This window comes from Lathyrus oleraceus, chromosome 4, assembly GCF_024323335.1.
Source record: "Lathyrus oleraceus cultivar Zhongwan6 chromosome 4, CAAS_Psat_ZW6_1.0, whole genome shotgun sequence".
NCBI lineage: Eukaryota > Viridiplantae > Streptophyta > Magnoliopsida > Fabales > Fabaceae > Lathyrus > Lathyrus oleraceus.
The window spans coordinates 482,628,540-482,641,301 of record NC_066582.1 but is presented as its reverse complement, the minus strand read 5'-3'; positions in this window follow the sequence as shown (position 1 = coordinate 482,641,301).

The window sequence follows — 12,762 nt, the reverse complement described above, 5'->3', positions numbered from 1 at the left end:
ATCTTAATCTGATTGTAACCTGAGAAACCATCCATGAATGAGAATAATTTGTGTTGGGCGGTGTTGTCTACCAGAACATCAATGTGCGGGAGCGGAAAGTCATCTTTGGGACTCGCTTTATTCAAATCTCTGTAGTCTACGCACATTCGCACCTTACCATCTTTCTTTGGCACTGGCACCACATTAGCAACCCATTGAGGATAAGAAGTAACAGCTAAAAAACCGGCATTGAATTGTTTCATAACCTCGGCTTTGATTTTCTCGGACATTTCAGGACGCATGCGGCGAACTTTTTGCTTGACAGGACGGCAGTCTTTCTTCGTAGGCAGCCGATGTACCACTATATCAGTATCCAACCCGGGCATGTCTTCATAAGACCAAGCGAAAACCTCTACATAGTCATGTAACATCCGAACCAATCTTTCCTTGACACTGCTTTCCAATCCTGCTCCTATTTTGACTTCTTTTCTGTCTACCTCAGTACCCAGATTTACAATTTCGAGGGACTCTTCATGCGGCTGTATAGTCCTTTCTTCTTGCAGTACCAATCTGGCAAGCTCTCCAGGGACTTCACAATCTTCCTCACTTCCATCTTCGGCTTGGTAGATCGGATTTTCAAAGTCATAATGAACAGTAGCGGAATTATTATCAATAGGATCCAGAGTGAGTACGGATCTGCAATTTGTTACGTGAGTGTGTGTAAGAAAACATAGCTCGTTTGAAAGACGACAGGAAAAATAAAGAGCGCAATATTTGAATGCGAAAAGGTCCATTGATTTATTGAATATGAAAATATGCTTATGAAATGACAAAACCCTTAACAAATTAGCTATTGTGCCCCGGGTATAGACACAATGCTTTAAGAAGTTCAATTAGAATTTGCAATACTAAATAGACAATAACAATTACTCCTGACTAAAGGAGATCGGGATAGTGTCTTCAGCCTTCCAATTATTGAGTCCGTCGCCAATTGTTGGGTAGATCCAGCTATCCAAGTCGCAATCACTGTCAGCATCCTCTACAGCATTGATTTGATCTTTGACCATCTTATCAGAGTTGAATCCCAGACCAGCTTTGTCAGACTTGTACGGTACGTTGATCAGTTGACCCCAGCCAGTACAGCCACCATCTTCAACCACGGCTTGAGCGTCCTTCAGAGAAATCATAGCAGGAGGAGCTCGAATAACCTCGGGCACAAGGGGAGTTGGCTTAAGGACAGGACTAGGCGGAGGAACCACTTCAAATGACTGAGACGGAGTCTCGAAGAATTCACCATCCATCTCAACGTATCTGAAGGTATGCACACTACTGACAATGTATTCCTCTTCCCCACACACGGTGACGATTTTACCCTCTATTGGATACCTCAGCTTTTGATGGAGCGACGAAGCCACAGCACCTGCCTCATGAATCCAAGGGCGCCCCAGTAGGCAGGAGTAGGCAGGACGAATGTTCATTACATAAAAGGTAGTGTTGAAAACTTGAGGTCCTATCTTGATAGGGAGAACAACTTCACCGTGGACAACACTCTTTGCACCATCGTAAGCCCGCACCACAATATCACTAGGCTTCAGTTCAACGCTCTTGCAGTCAAGTTTCTCGAGCACGGCTTTCGGTAACACATTCAAAGAAGAGCCATTATCGATCAGCACATGAGACAGGGTGATGCCTTTACACTCAATGGAGATATGCAGGGCCTTATTATGGTTCTTTCCCGCTGGTGTCAGATCAGCGTCGGAAAATCCTAGGCCATTGTCAACAGCCAAGTGAGCCACATAATGTTCGAACTGATCGACATATGTTTCCTGAGGCACATGAGCAGTCTTCAAGAATTTTATCAACGCATTGGCATGAGATTCAGAAGATAACAGCAATGATAACATTGAGATCTTAGATGGGGTATGCCCCAACTGCTCTACAACATCAAAGTCACTCTTGCGAATGATTTTCAACACTTCTTCCATTTCTCGTTTGGCAACGTCTTCAGTAGTATCTTCGACCGGTGTCTCTGACTGAGAAGGATTGACTGGTTCCTTTCCTCGAGTCTCAGGAGCTGGGGGTGAGATCTCTGGAGAGAAGATCCTTCCGCTTCGAGTAATTTTACTAGTCCCAATGATGTCATTAGGATTAGCAGAATCACCAACTTGCTTTACGCCATGGATGTAAACCTCACCTCCATAATTCCACGGAATGGCCTTGCTTGAGGAGTACGGTATTGGGCCAGGTGCAGTAATGATCAGGGGAGCTACCTTGGGCTCAGCAATGATCTTCACAGGTACCCTGGGAGCGGTAATCTTAACCGGAACTTTGGACCTTGCAATCATAGATATTTCTTCAATAGGGTTTTCCGCCTTAGAAACCCTTTCAAAGAGAATTGTACGGTCGTCCATCAGCCGTTGAATGCCATTTTTCAATTTCAAGCAGTCCTCGGGCCAAAGTGTGCAGAGATTGCAATCTTCAGTACAACCTGGAAATAAACCAGCTTGCGATAAATTCCGCTTTATGACCGGGAGAGGAGATGTTAAGTCCGCTACAGTAGTGATGAGAAAATCGTCATTGAGAGCATTAACAGCCTTGTCATGATTAGGCATAGGTGCATTGATGACATTAGGAGTCTCCGGAGGCTCGAACTCGATTTCCCCAGCATCGATCATGTCCTGAATCTTATTCTTCAATAGCCAACAATCATTTGTATCATGCCCGGGGCTATCGGAGTGATACGCACACCTGGCATTGGGATTATAACGAGGCGAAGCAGTGTTGACATTTGCAGGGGGACCTCTGAGAGTGATCAGGTTTACCTTCAGCATGCTTTGCAGTGCTTGTGCTAAAGTCATATTGAGCTTGGTAAACTGCCTTCTTGGTCTGTCTTGTCTTTGCTGGAAGTTTTGAGCTGGCGGGGCCGCGATCGTCACTGCTCCAATGGCATGGTCACCGATTTTCTTGTTATGATTCTTTTGACCATACACAACATTCGATTCGTTCTTCCCATGGTAGGACTTTTTACTGCTTGTAGAAGTAGTTGCCTGTAATTTTCCACTTCGAATGCCGCTTTCCACCCGTTCACCTGTCAGTATAAGTTCAGTGAAACCTGATGAAGAACTCCCCAGTAGGTGGCTGTAGAATGGGCCAGTCAGAGTACCCATGAACAGGTCTACTAATTCTCGGTCAGTCATAGGGGGTTTGACCCTGCCGGCCAAATCTCTCCATTTCTGAGCATACTCTTTGAAGCTTTCTTTATATTCCATGGCCATATTCTGCAACTGTAGCCGAGTAGGTGCTAATTCAGAATTGTACTGGTACTGCTTGTAGAAAGCCGTTGCTAGATCAGTCCAGGTGCGGATGTCAGAGCTCTCGAGCTGATAATACCATTCCAACTGAGTGCCAGATAGACTCTCTTGGAAGAAATGGATCCACAGTTTCTTATCAGTGGTATGCGGCTGGATCTTTCTCACATAAGCCCTTAGATGCATCTGAGGACAAGACGCACCATCGTACTTATTGAAAGTGGGGATTTTGAATTTGCGAGGAATGGTCACATCGGAGACCAGACCCAAACTTTCGAAATCCAGACCAGGTGTCTTCTGACCCTCCATGGCTAGCATGCGTTCTTCCAGCAGTTTGTACTTATCATCCCTTGGAGAGTACTGTTCATTTTCATATTCCTCATCATCATCCTCAGGGTTAGAGAAATCAACATTCTCCTCCTCTGAATCATTCTCCGCCCCCTCTTCTGGACCATTCGGGATTCCAAATTTGATTCCCGTAGCCTGTCCTTTACGCCTTCTGCCCGGGTTAATGAAGCTCACAGCTTTCTTGTCCTTCTTCTTTTCAGCCAAAAGAGCCTTCAGCTCCTCCTGCCCCTTGGATAAGCTTAACATCATCTCCTTGAATTGAGCATTCTGAGTCTGGAGATCTTTGACAGTCTGTTCGAGATCCATTTTTCTGTTTAAGAGGCAGACCGTGAGAATATGGTCTTTTAGAACACCTGTTATGCAATGTTATGTTATGCGATGCAATGTATGAAATGTTTTCAAGGACTTTTGGAATTTAACTCTGCATAAATCCCCAACAAGAGGGAAATGTTTTATTGCTACCCTTTTTTTTTTTTTTTCTTTTTTTCTTTTTTTTTTCTTTTTTCTTTTTTTGATCAATGTTCATTACAAAAGGAATAATAGTAAAAATACAAAGCTCAAGTCTCCCAGGGGCGACTTCTTTTCGGGCGAAGATATGCATTGAGTCTTCGTTCCTCATTAAGCTGACTGGTGAGCTCTAACACTTTCTTCCTTTCTGCATTGAACTGAGCTTCGAAAGTATCTCTCTCTTCTCTCAACTGGGTCCAGGATCTTTTCAATTCCTCAACATCAGTAGGCATATCTGGATAAGGAGTGATCTGGGAAGTAGCTCCTTCGGCCTCTGATTCAACAATCAATGGTCCGACTGTAAGATATGGCATGACAAGTTCGTGAGCTCTGGCGCGTACCCATCTGAGATAAGGCTCCATAGGAATAGAATTTTTCTTTCCTAAATTGCTTCTTTTCACCATGCCCCAAGCTCGTACAAACCTTTGGCGGAGACCTTGAGAGTCATTGTCATAGTCAAACACTGTACCTTGAATAATCATTTTATGTGGACCATCTCTTCGAGCATGCCCAAACTGACGTAGGGCTAAGGCAGGATTATAAGTAATACCTCCTCTTATCCCCAGGAGTGGTACATTAGGGAATTCTCCACAACGGTCGATGAGAGTGACGTTTTCTCTGAGATTGGAACACCAACGGATGTCTGAATGGGAGAGTGCCATTATCCTTTGAGACCATTTCAGATTTTGATCATTCTTCAAGACTGATCGAGGGAGGTGCGAAATAAACCACCTAGACAACAAAGGTACGCAGCACATGAGAGTCCCTTGCCTCCTCATAGTACGAGTGTGAAGGGAATGCAAGACATCTCCAAGCAAGGTAGGCACAGGATTATGTGTGAGGAATATCTTAATAGCATTCACATCTATGAATTGGTCCGGATTAGGGAATAGCACCAAACCATAGATTATCAACGCTAAAACGTCTTCAAAAGCATGGACATTCATAACTTTTAGGAATTCTCGGGCCTTACTTATCAGAAATTTGGCAAGTAAACCTTTAATTCCACTTCTTGTTACCCAATTAGTTTCAATGTCGGACTTTGTCATGTGTAAAGCTGCGGCAACTTCTTCGGCCTTTGGCATCTTTTCTAAACCGCTGAAGGGTACTTGATCGAGGATAGGTATCCCAAGCAGCTTGGAAAACTCTTCCAATGTGGGTACCAACTGATAATCTGGGAAAGTGAAGCAATGATGCTTAGGATCGAAGAACTGGAATAGGACTCTCATCATATCTTCTTTGAAACCAGTGGTAACTAAGTTGAGAAGATGACCATGTTTCTTGTGGAACTGAGCATGATCGGGGAGTTCTGACACCAAATCCTTGAGTTGAGGAGAGATTGCTACAAGATTGACCCGGATAGTCTTCCTGGAAGCCATAACCTGTTTAACAGAGCAAAGCTAAATTCCTAAGTCCTTGAAATGGTTAGTATGATGATGTTATGATGTTATGATGTTATGATGTTATGCAAGCACAAGCATGTCACACAACAATTATTCCTAGGTTTTAAGGCTTGCATGAGTTCCATAGGTAAGTACCCTCCCCACTGAAGTTTGGTTGGTTCAACCTGTCTTAGAATAGTAACCGGGTTCTAGAAGGATCTCAGATCATCGACCTTTCTTTAGGTCCACTTCAGTGCAACACCAAGTGGTTGACCGAAGCTTCCCTAAAGTCCAATCTCAAAGAGTGTAGTATCGAGTATCAACCAACCTCAGTCGGAACCGAAGCCAGTTATCTCACTACTTTCTAATGGCTAGGATGAGTCAATTAGGGTTCTAAAGGTCTGGTTAATGCTTTGATGACACCACGCGGAAGCCAAATTTTTCCTCAAGTGAACATGAGGAACATCAGGACGACCAAAGTGTCACATTAACCGTAGCCATCATTTTGACCATTCCAGTATACGCCGGATAGTCGCGATGATCTATTGCTACTTACCTAAGGTACACTAGATCCGGGTGTAGGATCTTTCACTCAGACAATCCCTTAAAACGAAAGAACAAATGCAAACATAAATGATTTTTAAGGTGGACCTCTCTTTATCGTCCCCAGCAGAGTCGCCAGTTCTGTCGTACGGTGAACTGACTTTTATTGGATTTGTAATCGCAATGTCGCGGTTAGCAAGAGTCGCCACCGACTTTTCTTTTATCCCATAAGGAAAGGTGGAAAAGAACAGGAAAGACCTTAATTTTAAATTCTTAGGTTCGGGAGGTACTTTATACAAAGGGAAGGTATTAGCACCCTTTGTATCCATGGTTCTCCATGGGCTCTTAATTGCTCAATCATTTATGTTTTCTTTGTTTGAAAAAGGTGGTTGAGAAATGTATGAAAAATGTTTGAAAAGGAGAATTTAACTTTGTAATGATTCTTGCATGAATGTATACAAAGTGGTTATCTCATTTAGTTTTTTGAAAGTAGCTTAGAAAATATAACTTGGCAATGATCCTAGTACGGATGTATGCTAAGTGGTGATTTTCCAAAAGAAGACGTTTGAAAGGTGTGGGGTGTGAAAAGCATTTTTTGTTATGAATGAGCAATTAAGGTTATACCTGTCCGAAGTCTTTCCGGGCATTTCCTATCCTTATGAGGGTAAAACTGTCCTTACTATTGAGAAGTAAGTAGTTTTATCCTGGGGATGTAGGAGGGTCATCGTAGGGTCATCGGTTGGTCATTGAAGGCAACAGTTGTGAGGATACCTTAGCATTCGAAGGGACTATCATCATTTAACCGTAGGCTACACCGAAGGGTCATTGAGGGACAAAATCGTATTTTCGAAGGCAACATCCGAGGGACTATGATGATTTTACCGAAGGGTCTTTGCTAAGGATATCCCCATATTCGCGGGACATGACCGTATTACGTAACCGTGGGGTAATAAAGAGAGGTCCGATATCATTTATTTAAAGTCCGTGTTTTAAGTTCATTAGGTAATTATGGTGATACCGCATTGGATCGATACATTAAAATCAACACATTAAAGATCAATACATTAAAATTGGTTAGGCAACCAATATGAATTTTCACATTAAAGTGACATAATTTAGAGTCCATCTCCATGAAAGTCTTCCCATGCATAAAGCGGTGTACCTAGCCGGTTATTTCTTCGGAAGTATGCTAGCCTTTACACCATTAACACACAGATTATAGCATTGAGATAAACACAATTGGAAATTGCATCACAAAATGAATATAACAGCCAGGAATTTAAGCAAAATGAGGCAGAGTCATGATTAGGTAAGTATAAAACGGGCAACAAAGGGACAAAGCAGCCCCTGTCCTGTTCGCTTCTGCTTCGCCTAGCGAAGGCTCAGCGAAGGCTCGCTGCGGGCTCGCCTAGCGATGAGCTAGCGAGCGGCCACGGGTTTGAAATTATGACCTCAATCAGCAGCATGGCCTATGGCCTCTAACACATAATTATATGGTTCAGTTTCACAATGTTCAAGCACATTTAAATTCTCATGCAAAGCTTCAAAATGTTTATGAATTCAATTATGATATCCTCCCCTAATTAAGAACATGAAGTGGTACCATATGCCAAAAGAGAGTACAAAACGATGTCACATGCAAATTAAGACACTAATGCGGTATCACATGCAAAATAAGAATGCCAAGTGATAATCATGTGTCAATTAATATCCTAAAGTGATATCATATGCCAATTAAGAACTAAAACGATAATAGTGAGGCAAACCTGTTTGCAAATCGAGTTGCAACCTTGAATTGGCGAGCCGGATTGAGTTGGGCGGCGGTAGCTTCGGCACGGGTAAGCGGCCTTCAGGGTTTCCGCCTTCTGAACTCTTTGGATCAGCAGGGTTTCTGTGTTTCTCCCTCTGGATGCGTGTTTCCGTCCGTCTTCGTCCGTCTCTGTGTCTTCTTTTTCGTGGCAGAGGAGCAGGTATTTATAGTAGAGGTAGTGGTGACCTAATGGGCTTAAAATGAGGTCCAAAAATCTTAAACTTCGCAAGCTTCGCTAGGCGAAGGAATTGCTCGCCTAGCGAGCAAACTAGGTCTGGGCCTTTTCCTGGATCTGACGCTTCGCTGGGCGAGTGTCATGACGAAGCGTTCGCTAGGCGAAGGGATTGCTCGCCTAGCGAGCAAGCTATTTTGGGCCTCTTTTGGGTTGGGCCTGTTGTAAGCTGGGCTTTTGTTCACTTGATGTCGGTGCCTTGCAGAATAAGTCGGAGGGTCTTGAGAAATGCTTTGTAATACCAACGGGCAAATTTTGGGGTATGACAGTACCCTTCAAGTACTTGAATACCCTAGTTATCGCATGCCAATGATGCCGGCTAGGATTACTCGTAAATCTGCTCAACTTTCCAACCGCATAAGCAATATCCGGTCGAGTGCTAATCATAACATACATCAAAGAGCCTATAGCTCTTGAATATTCGAGTTGATCTACAGGTTTACCTGTATTTGGCATAAGTTTTTCTCCCGGATCCATTGGAGTACTTACTGGAGAACAACTTTCACAATTGAACTTCTTGAGCATTTTCTCAATGTAATGAGATTGCGTAATTACAATCCCTTTATTTTCCCGTTTAATCTTAATTCCTAGAATAACGTCCGCTTCTCCCATATCTTTCATGGAGAACTTTGATGACAAGAAATTCTTTGTTATATCAATTTGATTTTGGTCGGTGCCAAAGATCAACATGTCATCAACATATAAGCAAATGAAAACTCCTTTACCGGATGTATCAAATTTGCTATATACACATTTGTCAGCTTGGTTTAGAATGAAACCATTGGACAAAACAACCTCATCAAACTTTTGATGCCACTGCTTCGGAGCTTGTTTTAGCCCATATAATGACTTAATTAGTTTACACACTTTATGTTCATTACCAGGCATTACAAAACCTTCAGGTTGCTTCATATACACTTCTTCTTCCAAATGACCATTCAGAAAGGCTGTTTTGACATCCATTTGGTGAATCACTAGATTATGAATAGCCGCCAAGGCAATCAACAATCTAATAGTAGTGATACGGGCAACAGGAGCATAGGTATCGAAATAATCAATCCCTTCCTTTTGTCTGAAGCCTTGGATAACTAGTCTAGCTTTAAACTTGTCAATTGTACCATCGACTTTCATCTTCTTTTTGAAGATCCATTTGCAACCCAATGGTTTGCAACCTGGTGGTAAATCAGATAGTATCCAAGTATTATTTTCCATGATAGAGCCAATCTCTTCATCAATTGCTTCTTTCCAAAAAGCAGAATCTCGAGACTTGATAGCTTCATCATACGTTCTTGGATCCTCTTCAATACTATAGCAATAATAATATTGAGTGTCAATCTGATCCTTTGATCCCTCAACTAAATATAGTTGGAAATCAGATCCATAAGATTTAGTTTTTCTAGCTCTTTTGCTCCTACGGGGTTCAAGTGCTTGACTTGGCACATCATTTGAATGATCATCTCTTAGAGATTCATCTGAAATAGGTATAGAGTCCTTTGGTCTAGGTACAGAGGAGAAACAGTTCTCATCAAATATGGCATCTCTCGATTCTATAATTGTGTTAATAGAGATCGAGTCATTAGGCTCTATAACATAGAACCTATAGGCCTTGGAGTGCTCGGCATATCCAACAAAGATGCAAACTACACCCTTTTCACCCAAAGTTTTCCTTTTTGGTCCGGGAGTCTAACCACGGCCCTACAACCCCAAACACGTAGAAATGTCAGGTTGGGTCGTTTCTTATACCAAAGTTCATATGGGGTAGTTTTGTTCCTTTTATTGGGAACTCTATTTAACAAATAACATGCCGTTAACATGGCTTCTCCCCAAAATCCTTCACTCAGACCAGAGTAAGATAACATGGCATTCACCATTTCTTTTAGCACTCTATTTTTCCTTTTAGCCACACCATTTTGTTGAGGTGTGTAAGGAGCCGTAGTCTCATGAATGATTCCTACGGATTGGAAAAACACAGGATCATAATATTCACCACCTCTATCTGTGCGTAATGTTTTAATCAACACATTCTGTTGCACTTCAACTTCAGTTTTATAAATTTTGAATTTATCTAAGGCTTCGTCCTTAGCGTGCAACAAATAGACATAGCAGAATCTAGATGTGTCATCTATGAAAGTGACAAAATATTTTTTATGCCCTAATGATGGAGTAGCATGTAAATCACATAAATCACTATGTATCAACTCAAGAATGACAGATTTCCTTGTTATACTTTTAAATGGTTGCCTAGTTATCTTAGTTAACATGCAAGTTTTACACTTTTCAACATTTTTATCAAGATTAGGAATTAATTTATCTTTAGACATTTCATGCATTCTTTATAATGTACATGTCCTAGACGAGCATGCCATAACGAAGAATTGATAATATTCGAAGAGGACATAAATACAGAACCAGAATCATTAGGAACTCCATTCAAATTCATCATAAACATACCATTATTATAATATCCAAATCCTACAAACACACCAGACTTTGATAATACATATTTATCTGATTCACACACTTGCTTGTATCCAAGCTTATTTAATACAGGGCCAGAAATTAAATTCTTTCGTAATTTAGGAACATACAAAACATTAAACAAAGTAATAGTTTTTCCGGAACTGAATTCTAACACCACGTTTCCTTTGCCTTCAACGGGAGCGAAGTGATCATCTCCCATGTAGAGGACAGAACCATCTTCCACTGGAACAAAAGTCTTGAACCAGAAACGATCCTTGCAAACATGTGTAGTGGCGCCAGAATCAATCCACCATGCGGTAGCATCATCCTGCACATAAAATGCTTCAGAATTTAGTGAAACAGAATGTTTAATTAAACTATTCAAATCACGAATTGATTTCTGACCTTGGTTTTCGGATTGGTCCTTAGACCCCTTTCCTGAACCACTTGCATTCGCGTTATCGTGCTTTTTAACGAAGCGACAATCCCTCTTGAAGTGGCTTGTTTTACCACACTTCCAGCATTCTAATTTGGTTTCTTGTTAGCACCGAAACTGCCCTTATTGTCCTTGAAAGCACGCTTCTTTCCTTTGTTTTTGTTGTTACCGTTCCTACCACCCTCTTCGATCATATTAACCGAGGGTCCAGCAATTTCTTTGCCTTTTCCTTTGTTATCCTCCTGCGCTCTTAGAGATTCTTCTATGCGCAAGTGACTTCCAAGTTGGATCAAAGACAGTTCGTCTTTTCCATGTTTCAGATTGTGTTTGAAATCTTTCCACGAAGGAGGCAACTTGTCTATGATGCTTGAGACAGATATTGTTTCATCCATATTTAATCCGTGTAGTGTGAACTGTCCAAGGATTCGGAGGAGTTCATTGAATTGTTCCATGACAGACCTTGATTCAACCATTTTGTAGTTGTTGAAATCAGTCACCAGAAACTTTTTACTGGATGAGTCCTCTGCCATGTACTTGGATTCGAGACAATCCCACAATTCCTTTGCAGATTCTATGTTTTGGTAAATATCAAATAAGGGATCAGACATACCGTTAAGAATGTGCCCTCTGCATATGTAGTCGTCGTTCTCCCACTTTGATCTGCGTCTCAGATTTTCAACTGTGTCATCTTCCCGAATTTCTGGAATCGGTGTAGATAGGACATGCACCACCTTCAACGTTGTCAACATGAAATGCATCTTCTTCTGCCAACGCCTGAAATCTTGTCCTTGAAACTTGTCCAATTTTCCGAAATTTCTGGTCATCTCCTTGACGGTGTTTCCTCCAGCCATGATTATCAGATGAATACTTTGTTCGTTTGTTAGATAATTAATTGATAATCCTGGATAATCTTCGAAGAATCGTGTTCGTTCACTTTCCGAACAAAGTATTTCGACCCTATTTATGCCTGGGTTCACGAAATCTTTGTGGGGATAATTCTTGAAGAAAGAATGTTTCTGGAAAAAGAAAGATTCTGGAACGTAGAATGGTTTTTGTGTGTAACCCTAAACCGAGGCCAGATTTCCCCCTTTTATAGGAGAACGAAAACTGAAAACGAAAAGTCATACCTTTTCAAGAAAAACGGTAATAACGGCTGGGAAGGTTCAAACGTTCAAGCCAGGGGCTCTGCCCCTTGGACCCCGGCAGGGCGCTGCCCCGCACCCCGCCAGGGGCTTCGCCCCTTGGAACCCCGTTTTCAATTACTTGCAGTCAATTACACGTTGGCTCTACGAGCGTGCACTCCGCACTACTCCTAACTCGTTTCCAAGCTTTAACGCATAATTGCATCGGTCTATAGTAAATCTCATTACTACTAAAATCATGGGTGATACTAAAATCACCAACAATCTTCACACGTGCGAAAGCAGACAGGGAGTAACCGCAGGACGTTGGCGAAACACCAGAGACAAGACAAAGATAAGATTCGAAAGTGGAAGAATGCTCTCTTTGAAATAGTTAATTTATCTGGCTTTGATTCTAGTACATATAGGTATTTTCTTCTTCTTCTTTGCAAATTCTAACGCTCAATGATCTTTTGCACCATTTTTTTTAGCTATTTCTTTCAATGGTTTAAGCCTTTAAGGACATGGACTTCTTTCTAAGTTACTAAGGGAGGATCTTGCGATTGACACTCCCCAAAGAAATACCATCTATGGTTATGACAAGACTCAAACGCATGAAAGCTTTCGTTGTACTAG